The 24,468-nt window shown below is 35.1% G+C and overlaps 1 pseudogene; it reads left to right on the top strand.

Moving 5' to 3' along the window:
• Positions 1-21,001: 21,001 nt before the first annotated feature.
• Positions 21,002-23,526, top strand: LOC131148179 (G-type lectin S-receptor-like serine/threonine-protein kinase At2g19130; annotated as a pseudogene).
• The last annotated feature ends 942 nt before the right edge of the window (positions 23,527-24,468 follow it).

Consider the following 24,468-nt stretch of genomic DNA (forward strand, 5'->3'; position numbering starts at 1 on the left):
CTAAGGGAGAGAGTAGCCGAGAGAAAGATTGAGGGAGAGAAGAGAATAAAAACTGAGATGCAGAGAGAATGAAAAACAGAGAGATAAAGTTTAGGGAAAGGAGAAAGGGAAAGAGGAAATGATAGGAGAAGAGAAGAAGAAGAGAAGATAAGAGAAGAGAAAACAAGAAAAGAAGAGAGGATGCAGGGAAAGGTGTTGGTGCGTAGGGCACACCTTAAACAAGGGAAAAAAGAAAGAATAAATAGAGGAGGTGGCTTGCCCTAAGATCTGTGTGAGAGACTTGACTCGGTTTGACCCGACCCGAATTGTTATATTTTTTTTTTTTCATTTTTTTTTATTCTCTGTTCATCGCAAATCTGACTCTTCTGGAACCCGTTTCTTGCAAAACTCAAAACACAAAAGTTGTAGATAATCCTTTCCTCTTTCTCCAGAAATTTGAATCGTCTAGATCGGAGCTTAGATGAAAAAGTTATGTATGAAATACGAATAGGTGTCGATTTTGGTTTCTGAGATTTTTCCTGTAACAAAAAATTACCAAAACTTCATAAATAATGCAATAAAGTTCAAGAATGATGATTTTGGCACTTTATTAAAATATTGGATAAATTTGGACATTTAATTAAAAATATAAACAGTAAATCCCGGGTTAAGATGCCCAATTACGCAGTTTTGGCGCGTAATCAACTTACGCTTATCCTGACCTAACCAATTTTCTGGCATTCGGTTAGTGACAAGGTAATTCACAATATCGGCAAACCATGGAGCATCTGATGCTTCAAAAATACGCTCATCAAGAAAATCATCGTTTAAAGGAGACGGAGATATAGACACATCAGGTAGCTGCAAACGAGACAAATGGTCCGCTACAACATTTTCCACGCCCTTTTTATCTTGAATAGTGATGTCAAATTCTTGGAGATGTAGAATCCATCTGATCAACCTAGGTTTAGCATCCTTCTTTGCTAACAAATATTTCAAAGCAGAGTGATTAGTAAAAATAATAATAGGCGATCCAATGATATAAGAACGAAATTTTTCTAAGGAAAATACAACAGCTAACAATTCCTTCTCAATGGTGGTACAATTTTTCTGAGCATAATTCAAAGTTCCACTTGCATAATAAATGACAAACGGCTTGTTATCAATTCTTTGACCTAGAATGGCACAAATGGCGTAGTCACTAACATCAATCATGATTTCAAATGGCAAGTCCCACCAAGGAGGTTACATGATGGGCACAATAGTTAGATTTTTCTTTAGCATTTCAAAATCCTGTTGACATTCTTCAATCCACAAGAATTCAGTCTCATTCTGCAATAACGTACATAATGGTTTAGAAATACTACTAAAGCCCTTAATGAAATGCCTATAGAAGTCGGCATGACCAAGGAAAGAATGGATATCCATAACTGTCTTAGGGAGAGTTAATTGGGAAATCAGCTCTACCTTGGCCCTGTCAACCTCTATACTATGCTCAGAAACCAAATGACCAAGCACTAAACCACTACTTACCATAAATTGAAATTTTTCCCAATTCAAAAGCAAATTATTTTCCTCACATCTTTTCAAAATAGCAGTCAAATTTTTCAAACAAATATCAAAGACTTACCAAACATAGAAAAGTCATCCATAAAAATTTCACACATATCAACTAACATATTAGAGAAAATACTCATCATGCAATGCTAAAAAGTAGCAGGTGCATTGCATAGACCGAATGGCATTCTGCGAAAGGCGAAAGTACCAAAGGGACAAGTGAAGGTAGTCTTCTCTTGATCCTCATGTGCTACAGTAATTTGATAATAACCAGAAAATCCATCCAAGAAATAGTAAAAGGAATTACCAGCTACTTTTTCAAGTATTTGATTTAGGAAAGGTAACGAGAAGTGATCTTTTTGGCTAACCTAATTCAATTTATGATAATCAATGCACATTCTCCAACCCGTTACTTTCCTAGATGGGATTAACTCTCCATTAGCATTTTCAATAACAGTTAAACCATATTTTTTTTGGAATACCTATGTCGGGCTTACCCATTTACTGTTAGAGATTGGGTAGATGATATCAGTAGCTAATAATTTCAACACTTTGTTCTTTATCACCTCCTTCATGGTTGGATTCAACCTCCATTGTGCTTCTTGAATTAGTTTAGAGTCTCCTTCAAGGAAAATGTTGTGAGTGCAAATCAAAGGGTCGATACCCTTGATGTCTGCAATGGTCCATCCTATCACTCCGCAATGTTTCCTTAGTACCTGCAATAACTTAGTTTCTTGTTTAAGAGTAAGGTGAGAAGAAATTACTATAGGGAATGTGCCATCTGCTGAACCCAAGAAAACATATTTTAGCTTTTCAGGCAATGGTTTCAGTTCGAGTGTTGGAATTTCTTCTTCTGACGACTTCATAATTTTGGGCAGGTTAATAGCCTCAAATCTTGACTTACGCCAACTGCTCGTGTAACTTGCATCCAACACATGAGGGGGACCATCAATCTCTGGAAACTATCCCTTCGATCCTGGAAATTTTTCATCAAATACCTCAAACTGTTCAAAAGAGTCATTTTCAAACGCACCATCAACATCATGTACTGATAGTAGCTATGAAATATTTAAGTCATCTATTGCATCAACTAAATGTGTTTCTATGTCATTGCACCCACTTGACATCTTGTGAGCATTGAACACGTTCACTTCCAATGTCTTTATTTCCAAATGTGAGCTTAAGTACTCCGCTTCAACAATTAATTAGGGCATTAGAAGTCACAAGGAATTGTCGCCCAAGAATAATTGGGGCTTGATATATGGTGGAGATAGACTGCTGCATGTCTAGAACAACAAAGTCCACGGGGTAGTAGAATTTGTCAACTTGAACCAACACACCTTTTGTTGTAACGACTTGCACCATGCACGAGTGATCTCCCATCAGACATAGAGAACCAGCTGAAAGCATCAACACTTCCCTCATCCCCCTTAGGAACTCCATTCCTTGAATTACAGGAAAGTTATCCAATGGCACTGCTGTGAAATCCGCATGACCTTCCCACTGTCCAAGCTTTATAGCCATTTTCTTAGCTACCCCAAGAGTAGGCTGGGCTATATAATTAACTGCTTTCATGCATCCTGTATCCTTTTCTAAGGATAAGTTGAGTCTCCATGCTTCCAATCGTGAAACAAAATTATGAGTAGCCCTTGTATCCACCGTAGCGTGGGTACTCTTCCTATTGATCCTTAAGTCCACAAACATTAACCCTTTTGCTCATGTAACTTTTGGTGCTTTTGCCTGCTTTTCCAATGCGCTCACCAGCCTCACTGAACCTACCCTCGCAGAATCATCCTCTTCCTCCTTGCTTTCCACCACTTTTCTCGAAGTGGAAGCTTGTAAGGCATTAAGTAATCCCTAGTGTTGACACTCACTCACTCTGTGAGATCAACCACACAAGTAGCACGAAATTTTACTCTTTGCCTTTTCATTGGGTGTGTTGAACCCTTGAGATGACGAAGCTTTCTTTGAGGTTGATGATTTAGAGTCGGCTCCCCCACTCTTGGGTTTGCCTTTCTTGAAAGACTTTCCATTGTTTCCCTCTCTGCCAAACCATTTGGACGAAGTAGTACCATCACCAGCATAGTTAGTCAAACGTTCTATAGCAGCTTATGCAGTTGACAAGTCTTAAACCCTTTGCCTATGAAGTTCAATTATTGCCCATGGTTTCATCCCCTTTGGAAAATAGAACAACTTCTCCTTCTATGACATATCTCGAATATCCAACATCAAAGCAGAAAATTGTTTCACATATTCCATGCTTGACCCCGTATGCTTGAGATCTCTCAACTTTCTCCTTACATTATACTCAACATTCTCAAGACATGATTGGGCCTTAAGCTCTCTCTTCAAGTTTGTCAAACTATCGATTACACAGCTTCCATTTTCAATTTCTTTGTACTTGGTACGCCACCACAGTTTGGCATCACCAACCAAGTACATGGTCACAGTATCCACCTTTACCTATTCCAAGGCCATCCTCATAGTGCGAAAGTACTGCTCCACATCAAACAAGAATTTATATAACTCCTTGGCATCTCGGACACCCCCATACGTCCTAGGTTTTGGAACCTTGGTCTTGCCAACTCCCGGAGTGTTGGAGTTCCCCATAGCAAGAGCCATCAGATTCACCTTTGCATCCAGATCAGCCATCCGCGACTGTAAAGTTTCAACTTTATGGAAAAAGTCTTCTAACAAGTTGCCTATCAAACCTGCTTGATGTTTTTGTGATCCCATCACTTCATCAACAAGTTCTCTCATATGGGCCACCTTCGCGGCCGTAGTGTTGGTTGTTGCCTTAACCTATGCTTCCAGCATGCTAATCCTCTCAGCATTTTTTGGTGCCATAGTCACTTACCAGAGCTTTCCAAATCCCACAATGAAGGTAACTGAATTCTCTTAGCAACTCAACCTTGGCTCTGATACCAAGTGTCACGGTCCGACTATTTTCACACCGTTGTGAAAGGGCTGTGCGGTGCTAGCTAAAGCACTCTTGTTTAACTAGCCAGCCTATTGTTTACCAATATTCATCCATGAAACACTTTCATTTGCATTCAATAAAATGGCAGCAGAAATAGTAAGTGTGATGACCCAAAACTATATATACGATTAAAGCACAATAATAATAAAATAATAAAAATGGTCATTAAGTTAATATCAATACAGAAGTGTTTTTCTGTAGAATCCTTGATTCCATGTGTTGACTCTACGAGTCTAATCCTGTTTTGATAATGGCAAATCACTTGGTATTTGATCAGTGCATCGAGTTTGTGAACAGGAGCTATATTAAGCATGCATGGAAAGATAATGAGTCATGGAATCCTTCAAGTAAAGCTTACACATCTTGACAAGTACAATGGAACTCAAAGAGTACAAGAATCAAGATACAAGCAGAAAAGTTCAAGAATCTCTTAGGAATGGGTATTTAGAGCTTATGTATTTACTTTGTCATATGATTTATTTTGAAGCTCAAATATAACTTAGAGTGATTTTAGGTTTCATGCATTTCATGTATATCATTAGGGAACCTGTATGAACTTAGAAATGTTTTCAAATCATTGAAAAATATGTTTTACAAAAGACCCAAGAAGAGAATCAAAGCATATTTTTAACTTAGAAAATAAAATTTGAGAAAAAGGGGAGTTCGGTCGCCTGAACTTTACTTCAGTAGCGTGAAGAATAAGTTCGGTAGCCTGAAGATTAAGTGCAGTCGCCTGAAGAATTAAATAGGAAAGACAGAACCTGATAGAGATACTTCAGTCGCCTAACCCTAGAACCTCAAGCGCCTGAAGTTGTCACTTCAGGAGCCTGAACCCCAGTTCGGTTGCCTAAACTTTCGGGAAAGCCTAAAAAATCATATTTTTATTAAAAACACGTGAGCTATCTAATTGATCCAACGTCTGAGATCAATCCTAAGGGTCATACACTATATATATTAAATTTCTAAACCCTAGAACGAAGAGAGACACACAAGAAAGAAAAGAACACACCTTGTTGAGAAAATGTTGAAAATCTACTCTTAGTGCTAAACGATTGCTTACTTCTCAATCTCTAATCTTCAAGCTTGAACAAATCAACTCAGAGTCACAAAGGGAACTTACTTACTCTACTGTACTTCAATCTAGTATTGAGGTTTGATCTTTCAAGTTTATATTCTTAAGAAATTCTCATCTCATTGCTTGTTCTTGACTAAGTATTGAAAAGTATTGATCTTGAGTGTATCAATTCATATAAAATATATTTTTGAGAAGATCATTACTTGAGAAAACTTATTTAACTTGGTTGATTGATTTTTGATTCAAGTGGGTGTTCTTCAAAGGATTTATATTTTGATATATTAAAGCTTAACTAAATATCCTTGGTACTTATAACTATATTTCTAAATTGAGGGATAATTTTTAAAAATTAATATTCTCAATTTGTGATAGAATACATGGAATAAAGATTTGTGATTTTGATTAAGCTTGTACTCAAGAAAAAGATTTTGTTAACGAGTTCACTTCAAACATACTTTTGCATCTTTACAAAAGTGAACCAAGAACCCTAGTTAACTCCGAGGCATTTCAAATATATTTTAACTTGGGAGTTTTGAATAAATCGGGATTTGTGTGTTGATGCATAATCATTCATACAACGATTGTATCGTTTTCATACATTCACGAGCTTCAAGTTATATCATATGTTAATGTGTTAGGAATTTGAATTGTACTCACAAGCTTTTGTTAGAAGCATCATTTTGAGTGTTATTATTCAGATTCTATTGTATACACGGTTCGGTGTGTGAACCGGTGTGTGAGGAGAGAGCTGTATCTCTTGTAAGTAGCAGAGTAGGAGGAAGCTGTACCTCTTGTAAGCAGTGGATTGTACGGGAAGCTCCGTCCCGCTTTAAGGAGCAGGGTTTTTAGTAAATCCTTGAGTGGTTGCTCAAGGCGAGGACGTAGGCCGGGTTGGCTGAACCTCGTAAAATCGCGTTTTTCTTCTCTTTTCCTTTTACTCTTTATTTTCCGCATTATATTTAAAATCAAGTATATTGCATACATAGATAGGATTGCCACACTCACACGTAATTGAGCAACTAGAAGTAGTTGGTAAACTTATAAGAAGTGTGTGAAAGAAAATTAAGTGGCTTAAATTTCTTTTATATCCAATCCCCCCCCCCCCCCTCTTGGGATTACACCTTAATCAACATTTGGTATCAGAGTGGGTTTACTTAGACGTGATAGTTAATTGGTAAAACGATCACATGGCACACATTGGTGTAACTCCATTCGGTGAGGGACACTCATCGACTAGACCACCCATTTTCTGCGGTGTAAATTACACCTATTGGAAACGTAGGATGAGCATATATCTACTGAACGTAGATTGGAAGGTTTGGAAAATTGTGACTAAGGGAAATCACATTCCCATGAAAGTAATTGATAAGATTAATGTACCTAAAACTGAAGATGAATATACAAAAGAGGATTGGAAGTCAATTCAAATTAATGCCACTGCTATGAACATACTTTTCTGTGCATTAGATGTTAATGAATTTAACAGAGTAATGTCTTGTAACTCAGCTAAAGAAATTTGGGACAAATTAGAAGTTACATATGAAGGCACAAAGGAAGTAAAGGATAGCAGGATAGACATGCTCACTAGTGAATATGAATCATTTAAAATGACGGTTGATGAATCAATACAATCCATGTACACTAGATTCACACACATCATTAACTCATTAAATGCTCTTGGAAAAACTTACCCTACTTGTGAGTTGATCAGGAAAATACTCAAGGGATTACCTTTAGTGTGGGAAGCAAAAGCTACGACAATAGCAGAAGGGAGAAACCTCAAGGAGATGTCGGTGGACGAACTCATTGGCTCACTTATCACCTATGAGCTGGCAATAAACGAGAGAAAAAATGAACAAAGCAAAGCTAAGAAGGTCACTGCACTTAAGGCATCATCAAACTATTCAAGTGATGGAAGCGATTCTGAATCGGATGATAACATGGCCTTGCTAGCTAAGAAGTTCGGAAAGTTTTTGAGGAAGAACAAAAAGTTCAACAGAAAATTTCAAAACTCTAAATCGGAAAGAGTAGAGCAAAGCATGAAGAAAAAGAAAGAGGATCCACCAACATGCTACAATTGCCGAGAAGTTGGACACATCAAGCCCGAGTGCTCCAAGCTCATAAAAGCTTCAAAGAAAAAGAAGAAAGCGCTAAAAGTTGGCTGGGATACACACAACACTAGCAGTTCAGAATCTGAATCCAGCGACGATGAGGTTGCAAATCTGTGTCTTATGGCACATGATGACTTGGAGGTACAATCAATTTTTTCATCATCTTCGTACTATTCTAGTGAATTTGAAAATGAAAATGATATGATGTCGTATGATGAACTGAAACAAGAATATCTATAAAATATTCAAATGCTTGAAAAGAAAACAAAGAAAATTTCTGAGTTGAGAAGCAAAGTCAAAATACTTTCAAACCTAGTTGCAAACCAAAATGAATCTCATGCATCTTTTATAAAAGATAAAGATTTGAATATTGAGGAGTCAGAAAAGGACTCGAAAGACAAATCTGAAATTATCTACAAATTTATTGAAGGACAAAACAACTTTGAAAAGCTCTTAGGATCTCAAAGAAATTCTCTAGAAAAGGAAGGGCTCGATTTTAATGGTAAAGAAAATATAAGGTAAAGACAACTTTACATGGGGTATTTCACAAAAGAATCAAAGTCATCTGTTCCAACTAAGAATCATTATAGATATACTACATGCTTCAAATGTAGAAGGTTGGGTCACATACAATTTGATTGTCCTTTCAAAAACAAAGACGTAAAAATTAGGAAAGTATGGAAGGTTAAAGGTGAATCTAGCACTAACCCTCCTGGACCCAAGACAATCTGGGTACCAAAGCTAGTTGTTTAATTGTGTCTTGTAGATTTGCTTAAGATCCACAGTTTCAAAAGATAGATGGTATATGGATAGCAGATGCTCACATCATATGACCGAAGACAAATCAAAATTCACATCCTTCACACTCAAGGATGAAGGGTTTGTTACTTTTGGTGATAATGCTAAGGGAAGGATCTCAGGTGTCGGTAAAGTCGGTAATGAATCTTCACTCATTATTGATGATGTTTTATTAGTTGAAGATCTAAAGCACAACTTATTGAGCATAAGTCAACTATGTGATAAAGGCTACAAAGTATCATTTGAGCATGACAAGTGCATAGTTGAACACAAAACTGATAATAAGATACTGTTCATTGCTAAGCGACATGAAAACGTATACATCACAAGCTTTGACAACTTAACTTCACAAAGTGTAACATGTTTATCAGCTATGAATGAAATAAGTTGGATTTGGCATAGGAGACTAGGACACGCAAACATGGATTTAATTTCAAAATTAGTTAAGAAAGAATTAGTTAAGGGACTGCCCAAGACAAAATTTGTGAAAGATAAAATCTGTGATGCATGTCAACTAGGAAAACAAGCAAGAACAAGCTTTAAAAAGAAGAAAGAGATCTCCACTACGAGGCCTCTTCAATTGCTGCACTTAGATTTATTTGGACCGAATCAAATTCAGAGTTTAGGAGGAAAATCATATGTTTTTGTCATAGTTGACGACTTCTCAAGATACACATGGGTACTATTCTTAAGTCATAAAGATGAAGCATGTGAAAAATTTATAAATCTATGCAAGGGAGTACAAAATGAAAAGGGATACACAATTACCAAAATTCGAAGTGATAGGGGTAAAGAGTTTAAAAATCAAGGCATGGAAGGCTATTGCAACTCATTAGGAATTAGCCATAATTTTTTAGCTCCTAGAACACTGCAACAGAATGGCGTAGTTGAAAGAAAGAATAGATCTATACAAGAAATGGCCAAAACCATGCTTAACGAACATAGATTACCCAAATACTTCTGGGCCGAGGCAGTGAATACCGCCTGCTATGTACTAAATAGAGTTCTAATTAGACCATCACTTAATAAGACTCCTTATGAGTTATGGAATGGCCATAGACCAAACATATCATATTTTCATGTGTTTGGCTGTAAGTGTTTTGTACTTCGAGACAATGAGCATTTAGGAAAATTCGATGTAAAATCTGATGAAGGTATCTTTCTAGGGTATGCCTTAGATAGTAAAGCGTTTAGAGTGTATAATAAATGAACATTGATGATCATAGAATCAATTCATGTAGTGTTTGATGAGACAAATCCTTTTTCCAAAAGAATTGATGAAGATGAACCTAAAGTCAACAAGGAACAAAAAGAACTATCAATTGAAAATGATCCGGAAAAGAAAAATGAACTTAGGGAACCATTCATTGAAATTGAAGAATCTACAGCTGAGGTAAATGCACCACCGAGAGAATAGAAATACATAAAGAATCATCCCATAGATCAAATAATAGGTGAACCATTACATGGAGTATCCACTCACTCCTCTCTTAGGAACATGATGAGTCATTGTGCATTTTTATCTCAAGAAGAACCTAAGAATGTTAGTGAAGCTATAGAGGATGAATCTTGGGTGCTATCCATGCAAGAAGAATTAAATCAATTTGAAAGAAATAAAGTATGGACGTTAGTTCCCAGACCAGAGGATAAGTCAATCATAGGGACCAAATGGATATATAAGAATAAGAAAGATGAAAATGGAATAGTTGTGAGAAATAAGGCTAGATTAGTAGCTCAGGGATATAACCAAGAAGAAGGTATAGATTTTGATGAAACATTTGCTCCTGTAGTTAGGATGGAAGCTATATGAATGTTATTAGCATACGCAACTTTTAAGGATTTCAAGCTATATCAAATGGACGTGAAAAGCACATTTTTAAATGGCTATGTAAATGAGGAAGTGTTTGTAGAACAACCCCCAGGTTTTGAAAACCATAAGAATTCAGATCATGTTTTTAAACTAACAAAGGCCTTGTACGGTTTAAAGCAAGCTCTTAGAGCTTGGTATGAAAGGCTAAGCGGATTTTTGTTAGAAAATGGATTTATAAGAGGAAAGGTAGATACAACCCTATTCATCAATACTAAGAAGAATGATATTCTCCTAGTGCAAGTATATGTAGATGACATTATTTTTGGCGCTACCGATAAAGAGTTGTGTAATGAAATTTCCTATACAATGCAAAATGAATTTGAGATGAGCATGATGGGTGAACTAAATTTCTTCCTAGGACTTCAAATTAAACAAGCAAATCGTGGAATTTTCATTAATCAGTCAAAGTATATTAGAGACCTACTCAAAAAAAATTTAACATGGAAGATGAAAAAATACTAGGTACACCTATGAGCACTTCATTGAAATTAGATAAAGATGAACAAGGTATACCAATAGATGTAAAACTTTATCCTGGAATGATAGGTAGCTTGTTATACCTGACTGCCAGTAGACCAGATATAATGTTTAGCGTATGTTTGTGCCCAAGATTTCAGTCTGCTCCAAAAGAGTCTCACTTGTTAGCTGTTCAACGTATACTTATATATTTGATAGGAACCGTGGACATTGGGTTATGGTATCCTAAACACACGTCATTTGAGATTCTCAGTTATTCAGATGCTGATTATGCGGCTAGTAAAGTGGATAGGAAGAGCACTAGTGGTACTTGTCACTTCTTAGGACACTCCTTAGTCTCTTGGTTTTCCAAGAAACAAAATTCAGTCGCTCTTTCCACAGCCGAACCTGAATACATAGCGGTAGGTAGTTGCTGTGCGCAAACGCTTTACATGAAGCAACAACTGAAGGATTTTGGATTAAGTTATGAAACAATTCCCATAAGATGTGATAATACGAGTGCAATAAATATCTCAAAGAATCCCATATTACACTCACGAACTAAGCACATAGAAATCTGACATCACTTTTTGCGTGACCATGTTCACAAAGGGGATGTAACATTAGAGTTTATATGCACGGATGAACAATGGGCTGATATATTCACGAAACCAATTGCAGAGGATAGATGTATTCAAATTTGGCGTAAATTAGGTCTCATGCATAGCCGAGAGGTTGCTTAGAATAGTGTTAGATGATATAATTCAGGGGGAGCAACATCTCTTACAACTTAATCACTTGGAAGTGAATATTATTAATATTTGGTATCAAAATTTGGACACATTCATTTTCTACTCATGCTTTATTTGTTTACACCTTTTTGTTGATGTCAAAAGGGAGAGAAAATCTGGAAAAGCAAAAATAATAAATGGAAGCAAAGTCTTGGTAAAACTAATTTGCAAAGGGTGAGATATTCAAAGGGAGAAATCGACCATATTACATTCATTATGAGTATATTGACATTCATTAGTTATTTGATGCATTAATTGACACTATTTATATACGTAAATAAGTACATATACATAAAATAGTGTTTTGACAGACATAATTTATAAAAATACATAGTAAGATAATAATAATAATAATATAGGTATCATATGTGGGGCCCACAAAACTATGTGGGGCCCACATGAGTCCCAAAGTCGTGTGGGATTCACATGAGTCTTGGAGTTATGTAGAGCTCATAAAACCGTATAAGGACTATTGGAGTTACGTAGGACCCGCTTGGGTCTCGAAGTTATGTGGGGCCCACATGAGTTTTCAAAATTCAAATTTAATTCTTTTTTTAAAAAAAAATAAATACTAAAACATAGCTTAAAAGTAATGATAATAATAATAATGATTAAAATAATAAAATAATAAAATAATTAATTAACTAATTAATTAAAAATTTATTTAATGGGAATGGTGTCAAACACTCCCACATGGCCTCCATTCCCATCCCATACTCAATCCATACCTTGCCCAACCTTTGCCCATTCTTTAATTTTAAAAAAATTATAATTTCAGCCCTCTCCCCACACTTTTACAAATTTCACTTCTTCCCCAAAATTTTCTTATAAATAAGAAGCTCTCAACCTTCATTTTTCACAAAAATTGTCAAAGGAAGAGAAAGATTAGTGAGTGAAAGAATTTATGGTGGAGAGAGAATTTTTGAGTAAGTTCTTACTCACCCACTCTTTTCGATCTCATTTCTTAGAGATAGTTAAAGTGTCCGTAGCACAAGATAAAAGAAGAGGTAACTAAATTTGATTATGTTAATTTTTTTTTATTTAAAATTCATACTCGAGTTTATTTTGTAAAGTAAATTTCAATTATGTTAGTTACTTCCATAAAATTTCCCTGAGTTTATTTTTACGTATATTTAATTATACCAGTTCTAGTTTTAATATACTTGCGTTTATTTTTGGGTTAAGAAATGTTATAATCCCCTTGGGTAAATTCTTAGCATTTTTTTCTATTAAAAAAATTATATATATTTTTAACACAAAAATTGTGTGGCATGAGTTTATTTCTACGTTGCATTTTTTCATGAAAATATAAGTAAAGATGAGATTTTCATGATATTATTTTAAATCGCATAAATTATAATAAGATGATTTTAAACCCCTTATGGCAATGAAAGTTCAAAGTTATAGATGCTTGGTACCACAACTTAAAGTTTAAACGGATCAGAGTGCACTTACACTATTTACAGAGTGACTATTTATGTTAGTGGATTTTCTCCTGAGTGCATACCTGGTTTTAAACCAGGACTTAATAAGGATAATCTCACTTAATGTTTATGTACGTTGATTTAGTTTGGTCAGCTAGCCAGTTAAGTCCAGTTTTCGGATCACACAACCCAGTCATGGGGGTAAATATGACTTACGGCAAACAGGCCTAAGGGTGGTTTTTATAATATATGTTTATACATATTTAATTACGTGTACAAAGTTATTGATGATTTGAAGAAAAAGTGTAAGTTTACATGAAAAGGATCATTCTTGTGCTTAAATGACGATCTAAAGAAAACGTATAAAGGAAAGTATATGTATGTTTATTATTAAATATTTTTATAGTTTTAAAATTAAAAGTTTAATCTAACAGTTATAGTATATGATTATAAAATTTTACTGTTGTAATTGATGACAAAAATTTAATGCAGAAATATTTAAATTTATATTTATTTTAAAAGTAGTTTTGAAGTTATAGTATTAAATATTGTTTTACGAAATTTTTTAAAAAAAAAACTCATTTTGGCCACACACTAATAATAATCTTATTTACTTACTGAGCGTTGTCTCACTCCGATCATATTTTAATTTCATATAATTCTGAAGGATATGTCGGAAATCAAGCTTAGCAAGCATGCGGGTGGGGATAGGAAAATAAAGATTGATTAGAAATATTAGTATGATGTCAGATATTTATGCTTGTATAATTTTTCTTCTTTTGAAATAAATGATTGGAATATGGATAATTAGGACTCTAGTTTAATAATAATTGAGTTTATTTACTTTCACTGTAAATCAATGGTAAAAAGTAAATATCCCAGACCCTTTGGGGTTGGGGTATTACATTTGGTATCAGAGCAATAGGTTATAGGTTCTGTAGATTTTAAGAAATAATTTTACCAGAGCATAGGATATATGTTCTACATACTCTAATATATAGATTTTACCAGAGCTTAGGTATAAAACATGATTTGGGTAGGATTGGGTAGTTTAGAATAATTATTTTAGTTTGTTATATTATTATACATTAATAATAGATTTATGATTTTAAAATAACATTTGATCATTGTTTAAGAATTAATCCTAAAGATAGTAGCATTGGAGGAAATGAGATTAACGTGAAGATTCTCAAGGACGGGTAGTAATCACAAATTCTCTAAGAAAAATGATAGTATTATTGAAGACACGTTAATTAATTTAAATATGTTATTTATGTTTATAGAAACACGTACCCATATTGATGATTCATAATTAATTGTCAGATGCATTAATAATTTAAAATTTGTATATATATAAATATAATAATATAATAATATCTGAGATTTATTTATTTTCACTATTATTATTTTCACTAAATATATAAGAAATAACACATTAGACCCTACTGAGTTTAGAAGTGTTACACATAGATATGAACAAACGGTTTATTATGAAATCTAAATTTACCAAAAATTTCTTTGCATGTATAAGTTGGATATGAATATGTATTTTTGCATTACATATTCAGTTATCAACAAAACATTCAAACTTAGGAATATATATTTTGACAAAATCTTTAATTTTAATTTTGAATTAGTTTAAGGAATTAAATATAATTTAAATATTACTTATTATATTTATATTTATATATTTATATATATATATATAATCCCTTAGCATGTGCAAGTTAAATATGTATATCTATTTTTTTTTCCATTGCATATTCAATTTCCATAAAGTATTCAAGTTTGATTTAGGAGTACAAATTTTAACAAAATCTTTAATTTTGTATAAATTTATAAAAGTTAATACAACTTAAAATTTTCTATATTAAAAAAAAAAAAACTTTATATACTAAAAATTCCATTAATGAAAGTAATATAAAAATTAACTAATTTCCTTCAAATAACTAACCAATGTCAAATTATCAATCGACCAAACATGCCCAACATATATTTGATCTAATAATAATAATAATAAGGGAATATATATAAAGGGGTACTCTTGCAGTTTAAAAAAATAAAAAAGCCTCATGGGTGGAAATCATCGGTTATAGCTCACTTACCCCCGAAGTAAGGTCAGGGCATAAGACCACTTGGGCATAGTGGGGACTCGAACCCGCGATCACATGGATACATGGCTGGTTCCTTACCACTAGGCCACCCACCCAAGTGGTGACCTAAGGATGAAATTATTATAGTTAAAGTATTAATAAAGATGTACAAACATAATAAAAACCTTGAGTCCACAAATTTTGCAATAAGTGTCGCTCGCTTAATTTCCGCGACACATATCGCTCTCCCTCGATTTTTGAAAAATGTGTCACTCAAGGCACGCGTCGCTCTCTCTCGATTTTTGCGACACACATCATTCTCCCTCGATTAGTGCAAAACATGTGCTCGATATCCATGACATGCGTCGCTCTCTCTTGATTCTCGCGGCACATGTCGCTCTCCCTCGATTTGTGAAAAACGCTTGCTCAATATCCATGACACGCGTCGCTCTCTCTCGACTCCGCAACACACGTTGTTTTCCCTCGATTTGTTTAAAACGCGTTGCTTGATATCCGTGACACGCATCGCTCTCCCTCAATTCTCGCAGCGCACGTCGCTCTCTCTCGATTTCCATAACACGCGGCCATTCCCTTATAAAAGGGTCTACCCTTCTCGAACTCTAAGCATCACAACTTTCTATCATCCTGAACAATCACATTTCGATTTGCAGTGATTAGCTCTTCCCAACTTGTCTCTTAGTTGTCTCATTACTCAAAAATATTATCAAATCACCTAACTCCCCAAGTTGCTGAGAGCAGCACTAGATCATCCATCCAAAGATGGAAACCCAGTAAGGCACAGCTGGAGATTTTAGAGGAGGCCTTAAACAGCAGTTAAGGGGAACTCTTTTTTGTGGAGCGAACTATCTTGCTTGTAGCACAACTCTGACAGTATGGTCCATTCGAGCCGAGAAATATACACTTTTGGTTTGAGAACCATAGGCGTAGGTGGGGATCAGTTAGAGAAGCCACTATCTCAACTATTGCCATATCAATTCTCCATCTTACCTCCTCCACCACTACCGCCCCGAGCAGTGCTCCTGTCATTTTTCCAACCACTTGTACTCTCATCCCTATCGACAATATTCCGTCTATGAAACTTACAACTAATATCACACCAATGAGCCATACCCCTTACAATGACAATATCGCAATCACCACACTAAGGATTTCGGATAATGCTAACCTACTCCACCATTGTAAAGAGATCCAATGCACATTAAGACTCATATACGGGCCACCAATGACTCGTTATGATCATCTCCACCAAATGCTACAAAGGGAAGAGGGCAGCTCTTCCTCCCTCGCCGAACAAACGGGCCTTCTCTCCCTTTTTCCGACCCAATCCGGTGACATTACAAGAGGTCAACTCTGCCAAGAAAGAACCTAGGCGGTTAGTAGTGACACCGCTAGTACTTCGATAGATGTTGACGTTGATCTAAGGCTCTAAAGGCCAGATTTCGTTTCATTTTTATACATATATTTTTAATTTATAGGACATGTATAATATATATATATATATAATTATCCTTTCCACATCTTCTGAATTTATTTTCCATTTCAACACCTATTAGACCGACGATTCACACTTCAATTCCCAAAATAAAATATTTCGCCAAATTGACCCTCAATCTATTCTAAGACTTAGTCAAATCGTTAATCAATTTACTTTTTCAAATAACGCAACCAATTATATAGTACTCATTTTAAATTAACAAATTTCAAGGATAAAATTTTTATAAGGAGGGGAGAATGTGATGACCCAAAACTATATATACAATTAAAGCACAATAATAAAAAAATAATAAAAATGGTCACTAAGTTAATATCAATACAGAAGTATTTTTCGGTAGGATCCTTGATTCCATGTTTGATGCTTAAGAAAAACCTTGTCTTAGCGAGTGCTCAAAAGCCATTGCGGTTCAGTCGCTCCCTGGAGGTCGGTCTGGTCAAAATAGAATTTTATAAGATAAACAGGATAGACACTGTTTGTACACGTAAATAAGTACACATAAATAGTGTTTTGATAGACATAATTTATAGAAATACAAAGTAAGATAATAATAATATAGGTATCATATGTGGGGCGCACAAGATTATGTGGGGCCCACATGAGTCTTGAAGTCGTGTGGGATTCACATGAGTCCTGGAGTTATATAGGGCTTATAAAATAGTAAAAAGACTATTGGAATTACGTAGGACCCACTTGGGTCTCGAAGTTATGTGGGGCCCACAAGACCATGTGTGGCCCACATAAGTTTTCGAAATTCAAATTTAATTCTTTTTTAAAAAAATTAAATAAATACTTAAACATAACTTAAAAGTAATAATAATGATAATAATAATAATAATGATAATAATGATTAAAAAATAAAATAATAAAATAATTAATTAACTAATTAAATAATTAATTAATTAAGTAAGCAATTAATTAAAATTTTATTTAATGGGAATGGTGGCAAACACTTTCACACATGACCTCTATCCTCATCTCATACTCAACCCATACCTTGCCCAACCTTTGCCTATTCTTTAATTTTAAAAAAATTATAATTTCACCCATCTTCCTACACTTTTACAAATCCCACTTCTTCCCTAAAATTTTCCTATAAATAGGAAGCTCTCAACCTTCATTTTTTCACAAAAATTGTCAAAGGAAGAGAAGGATTATTAAGTGAAAGAATTTGTGGTGGAGAGAGAATTTTTAAATAAGTTCTCACTCACCCACTCTTTTCAATCTCATTTCCTAGAGATAGTTACTATGTTCGTAGCACAAGATAAAAAATAGGTAAGTAAATTTGATTATGTTAGTTTTTTTTTTAAATTTAAAATTCATACCCGAGTTTATTTTGTAAAGTAAATTTCAATTATGTTAATTAGTTCCATAAAATTTCCATGAGTTTATTTTTACGTATATTTAATTTTACCAGTTCTATCTTTAATATACTTGCATTTATTTCTGGGTTAAGAAATGTTCTAATCCCCTTTGGAAAAATTTTCAGTATTTCTTTCTATTAAAAAAAAATTATATATATTTTTAAAACAAAAATTTTGTGGCATGAGTTATTTTTACGTTGCATTTTTTCATAAAAATATGAGTAAAAATGAGATTTTCACGATATTATTTTAAATCGCATAAATTATAATAAGATGATTTTAAAACCCCTTATGGCAACGAAAGTTCAAAATTATTAATGCTCGGTACCACAACTTAAAGTTTAAACGGATCAGAGTGCATCCACACTAGTTATAGAGTGGTTATTTATGTTAGTGGATTTCTCCTGAGTGCACACCGGGTTCTGGATTAGAATTTAATAAGGAAAATCTCACTTAATGTTTACGTACGTTGATTTAGTTTGGTCGGCCAGCCAGCTAAGTCCAATCTTTAGACCGCACAACCCAGTCATGGGGGTAAACATGTCTTATGGCAAACAGGTCTAAGGGTGGTTTTTACAATATATATTTATACATATTTAATTACGTGTACAAAGTTATTGATGATTTGAAAGAAAAATATAAGTTTACATGAAAAGGATCATTCTTGTGCTTAAATGACGACCTAAAAAAAACGTATAAGGGAAAGTATATGTACGTTTATCATTAAATATTTTTACAGTTTTAAAGTTAAAAGTTTAATCTAATAATTATAGTATATGATTATAAAATTTTACTGTTGTAATTGATGACAAAAGTTTTATGAAGAAATTTTTAAATTTATATTTATTCTAAAAGCAGTTTTGAAGTTATAGTATTAAATATTATTTTATTAAATTTTTAAAAAAACTCATTTTGGTCACACACTAATAATAATCTTATATACTTACTGAGCGTCGTCTCAATCCAATCATATTTTTATTTAAGATAACTCTGAAGGGCATGTCGAAAATCAGGCTTAACAAGCATGCAGGTGGGGATAGAAAAATAAAGATTAATTAGAAATATTAGTATGATGTCAGATATTTATGCTTGTGTAATTTTTCTTCTTTTGAAATAAATGATTGTAATATGGATAATTAGCACTCTGGTTTAATAATAATTGAGTTTATTTACTTTCGCTGTAAATCAATGGTAAAAGGTAAATATCCCAGACCCTTCGGGGTTGGGGTATTACAGTAAGCATTCATGAAAGCAGTGGCAAATAAGTAGTGAACATTGAATCTACGCAATTCATTAACAATACTTCTGTTGACATTATGTGTTTAGCAAGGGAGGCCAATAGGCTTAAAACGTTGACAATAGCTAGTGAGTTTTACAATGGCTGATGAACACTTACCCTCCCCTAAAGAGATTTTTATGTAATTATCATCCTAACACTAGGAAACATCAAAGTGACCGAGGTGTCATACTGACTTATTTGACATACAAAGATACTACTAGTAGAAAATAACCCTACACTAGTATTTACATGATGGAAACCCATCCTAAGCACACGAGACAAATAGTCATAGGCAAACATAATGCCTTGAACAAGCTTAACTTGTGACACATGGTGAAAGCGACTTTTAAAAGATATTTTGGCAATGGTGCGAACAATAGTGCGGAATTAAAAGCGATTCAGGAAGGAATTCGTTTATGCAAACGATTTCATTATTTTAATGTGATTATTGAAAGTGACTCGCGAATTGTAGTTGATTGGCTTTGGAAAGATATATGTACTTTGTGGTGTCTTTGGAAATTTTGGGAGGAGCTCGTGGCGAAGTTAGAAGGAGTGAACTTCATGGTGATACTTCAATACAGGGAAGACAATAGTGCAACTGATTTTCTTGCTAAAAAAAGAGAAATGGGAAACAATGTAATTTACGAAGAACAACATCTTTTATCACGTTATCTGAATTAGAAGGAGTGAACTTCATGGTGATACATCAATACAGGGAAGACAATAGTGCAACTGATTTTCTTGCTAAAAAAAGAGAAATGGGAAACAATGTAATTTACGAAGAACAACATCTTTTATCACGTTATCTGAAAGGTATACTTCGGATGGATAGGTTGGGTCTCACTTCCGTTCGTTGTTAGTTCAACTCTTGAGTTTTGTTTGGTGGATTTTGATTTGTTTAAATTTTTTTTGTGATTTTATCTAGACCTTTTTCTTAGTTAGCATCGTTTAGTTTTGTTGTCTTGATTTGGTTGATTGTTAGTATTGTTTTTGGAAAAGTTTTAATTTAATTATCTGTAATTTCCCTATTACTTGTCTTGTAATCACGGTATTTCTCCGCTAAAAGTGAGGACATAGTAATAAATAAAAAGAGGTGCTGCCCTCTTTTAGTAAAAAAAAAAAAAAAAAGTTTGGCATTTGCTTATTGTACCTTGAAAGGAGCTTGAGTTTTCAATTTTGTTGCATTTGAGGCAAATATTTAATGAGCTACTTTGTACTCGACTCGATATTTGTTCAATCGAACTCGTTTATTAAATTAAATGAGCCAAATTTTACCTCAAATTTTGAGGTTTAGCTTGAAATAGTCTTCAAACGAGTCGAATTTGAATTCAAGTTTGACTTGTTTATATTTGAATGAATTTTAATCAAATTGAACTCAAGTTTTATATATATATATATATATATATATATATATATTAAATGAGTTGAATAAAAAATTTAAATGAGTCCAATAGAATAAAAAATTTTAAACCCGGGAGAAACTTATAAATTTCTTTGGAGTCCACGGGCATATAAATTAAAAAGTAATCCGTTCAAAATTGATTTAGTACCCTTATCAGTGAGCGTCCATCGAGCCATTAACGCGGCTATTAACCTTTAACACCCGTCCAATAAATGCCTCCAACCTTTTAGCCTTTTCGCAATCAACCTACTCTCTCTCTCTCTCTCCGCCTTCCATCATAACTCCCCATCCGCCAGCATTTGTGAAGCCATGGACATTGGAAACATTTCCAGGTTCGTGCTTTCCGGTCTCTTCCTCTGCTCAATTCTGAAGACCCATTTCTCTTTTGAAGTCGACATCATTTCTCCCGGCAACTCGTTGTCTGGAAACCAGACCATAGTCTCTGCTGGTGGAGAATTTGAGCTGGGTTTCTTCAATCCAGGTAATTCCTCAAGCTTCTACAGTGGTATCTGGTACAAGAAAATTTCTTTACGGACTGTAGTTTGGGTAGCAAACAGAGATGAACCCATCTCTGATAAATACTCCTCTGGGCTGAGGATCTTAAATGGTAATTTAGCTCTTTTAAATGGGTCTCAGAACCCAGTGTGGTCTACAAATTTAGATTCCCCTACTTCAAATTCTACAGAAGCGGTTCTCTTGGATAATGGAAATTTTGTTTTGAGAGATGGGCCAAATTCATCTAAAACAATATGGCAAAGTTTCGATTTTCCGACAAATACTTGGCTTCCAGGTTCGAAGCTTGGTTTGGATAAGCACAACAATGGGACACAGCTTTTTACCTCATGGAAGAATTTAGATGAGCCTGGTACTGTGATCTTCACCCTTGAGCATGACCCAGATGGGTCTAGTCAGTATATTTAAATGTGGAATATGACTAAACAGTATTGGACTAGTGGGGTGTGGAATGGGCAATTTTTTAGTTTTGTTCCTGAAATGAGAACGAACTGCAGATACAATTCTATACAATTTAACTTCAGCTATGTCACGAATGAGAATGAGAGTTATTTCACATATTCATACCTTAATACTTCCATTATATTAAGATTTATAATGGACTTATCTGGGCAGATCAAGCAATCGTCCTGGTTGGAGTCTACCCAGCAGTGGTATCTGTTTTGGTCCCAACCCACACAGCAATGTGCAGTACATGCTCTTTGAGGACCATTCGGAATTTGCAACGAGAGGACTGATCATTTCTGCAGTTGTTTGCCGGGTTTCGTCCCAAGCTCTCAGAAAGATTGGAATTTGAGTGATTGGTCTGGGGGTTGTAAGAGAGATGCAAATTTACAGTGTGGTGATAATGCTTCTAATAGGGAGAAAGACCAGTTTTTGGCGAGCCCTAACATGAAATTGCTTGTGAATCCGCTGGTTTTGGTGGCTCAAAGTCTTGGAGAATGTGAATCGGCATGCGAAAGTAACTGCTCCTGCTCTGCTTATGCTTATGACAATGGTGGGTGTTCCATCTGGATTGGAAACTTGTTAAATTTGCAGCAATTGCTGCAAGACGACAATAGTGGAAAAACTCTATATTTTAGACTTGCGCCGTCTGAGTTCCGCTCTCACAATATTAGTATGGGAGAAGTTGCAGGTATTGTTGTGGGCTCAGCTGCAGGTGTATTGGCACGCTTTGGTTTTGTTTTGATTTTATGCCTTTGGAGGAGGAGAGTGGTCAGATAAAAAAACGGTAGAGGGTTGGTGGCATTTGGGTACAGAGACCTGCAAGCTGCAACAAAAAATTTCTCAGAAAAGTTGGGGGGAGGAGGTTTTGGCTCTATTTACAAGGGGGCACTGTCCAATTCGACCATTGTAGCTGTGAAGAAGCTTGAAAACATTGGGCAAGGAGAAACAATTCCAAACAGAAGTCAGCACAATTGGGACAATCCAACATGTTAATCTCGTTCGGCTTCGTGGGTTTTGCCCTGACGGTACTGAGAAGTTGTTGGTCTATGATTACATGCCGAATGGCTCTCCATCTGCCAATCTTTTCCATGGGACAGACTCATCAAAAGATTTAGAATGGAAAACAAGTACCATGTTGCACTGGGGACAGCCTGGTTAATCTCCATGAGAAGTGCAGAGATTGCATCATACATTGTGACATAAAGCCTGAAAACTTTCTTTTCGATGCTGATTTCTGTCCAAAAGTGGCAGATTTTGGCCTCGCAAAGCTTGTTGGCAGGGACTTCAGCCAGGTCTTGACAACCATGAGAGGCACAAGAGGTTATCTTGCACCAGAATGGATTTCAAGTGTGGCTATTACAGCCAAAGCTGATGCTTACAGTTACGGAATGATGCTTTTTGAATTCATTTCTGGGAGACGAAACTCTGAGCTGTCTGAAAATGGCGAAGGCAAGTTCTTCCCTACTTGGGCAGCAACCAAACTAACACAAGGCAATGATGTCCTTAGCCTATTAGACCATTGGTTGGATGGAAATGCTGATGCAGAAGAGCTAACAAGAGTTCTTAAAGTCGCATGTTGGTGCATTCAGGATGATGAAACTCATAGATTATCAATGAGCCAGGTGGTTCAAATTCTTGAGGGGGTTTTGGATGTTGAATTGCCAACAATCCCACGGTCTCTGCAAGTATTTGTTCAGAATCTACGGAATATAGTTTCTTCACTGAGTCATCTTCAAGAAGTATGCAAGCACATAGCAATGCCTCATCTGCTTCCTCTTAAGCTAAGAGCATGACCAATGCCGGATCATGAAGAATATTAGTTGAAAATGCATGGCATGTCGAATAAATTAATAGCAGCAAATGTGTTTTTATTTTCTTCCTAATTTGTAGGAGTTAGTTAGCATGATGTTAGTGGTGCTTAGAAGTTGTTTAGCATGATGTTAGTGGTGCCTAGGAGTTGTTTAACATGATGTTAGTGGTGCCTATTTTTGTACTTGTAACCATTTGTTTTTTAGCGTATATAATGGTTATTTCCTTATCAATGAAGTAGTAAAGTTTTCAATCTAACTTTGTTTCCCCTTGTTTTTAAATTTATTGTTTTCTTCTTCCATTTTACACCAGTGGTATTAGAGCCAAGTTAGAGTTCCACATTGGCTTCTAAAACTTTTGTGCTGCCAGCCATTCCACGCTTTGATGGTCACTATGACCATTGGAGCATGCTCATGGAAAATTTTTTGAGGTTCAAAGAAAATTGGATAGTTGTTGTTTCTGGAGTAGCAGAACTAGCAACAGGTGTTGTGCTGACATATATACAGAAAGTGGAGCTTGTAGGGCAGAAGTTGAAGGATCTCAAAGCAAAGAATTATCTCTTCTAGGCAATTGATCGTTCCACCCTGGAAACCATTCTTTGTAAAGAAACTTCCAAACAGATTTGGGACTCTATGAATAACAAGTATGAGGGGACAACAAAGGCAAAGAGGGCACAACTGCAAGCACTTCGAGGCGATTTTGAAACTTTACACATGAAGTCTGGAGAATCGGCGATAGATTGCTTCTCCAGGACGATGGCAATCGAAAATAAGATGAGAATCCATGGCGACCAAATGACAGATGTCACTATCATTGAGAAGATTCTTTGCTCGATGACAACAAAATTCAACTATGTTGTTTGTTCGATCGAGGAATCTAAAGACATTGGCAACATGTCCATTAATGAATTGTAGAGTTCTTTGTTGGTTCATGAGCAGAAAATGAATCGGCAAGACAAGGAGGAGCAAGTGTTACAAGCCTCGGCATCAAAAGGAGGAGGTTATAGA

The sequence above is a fragment of the Malania oleifera genome, chromosome 2, assembly GCF_029873635.1.
Source record: "Malania oleifera isolate guangnan ecotype guangnan chromosome 2, ASM2987363v1, whole genome shotgun sequence".
Taxonomy (NCBI): domain Eukaryota; kingdom Viridiplantae; phylum Streptophyta; class Magnoliopsida; order Santalales; family Ximeniaceae; genus Malania; species Malania oleifera.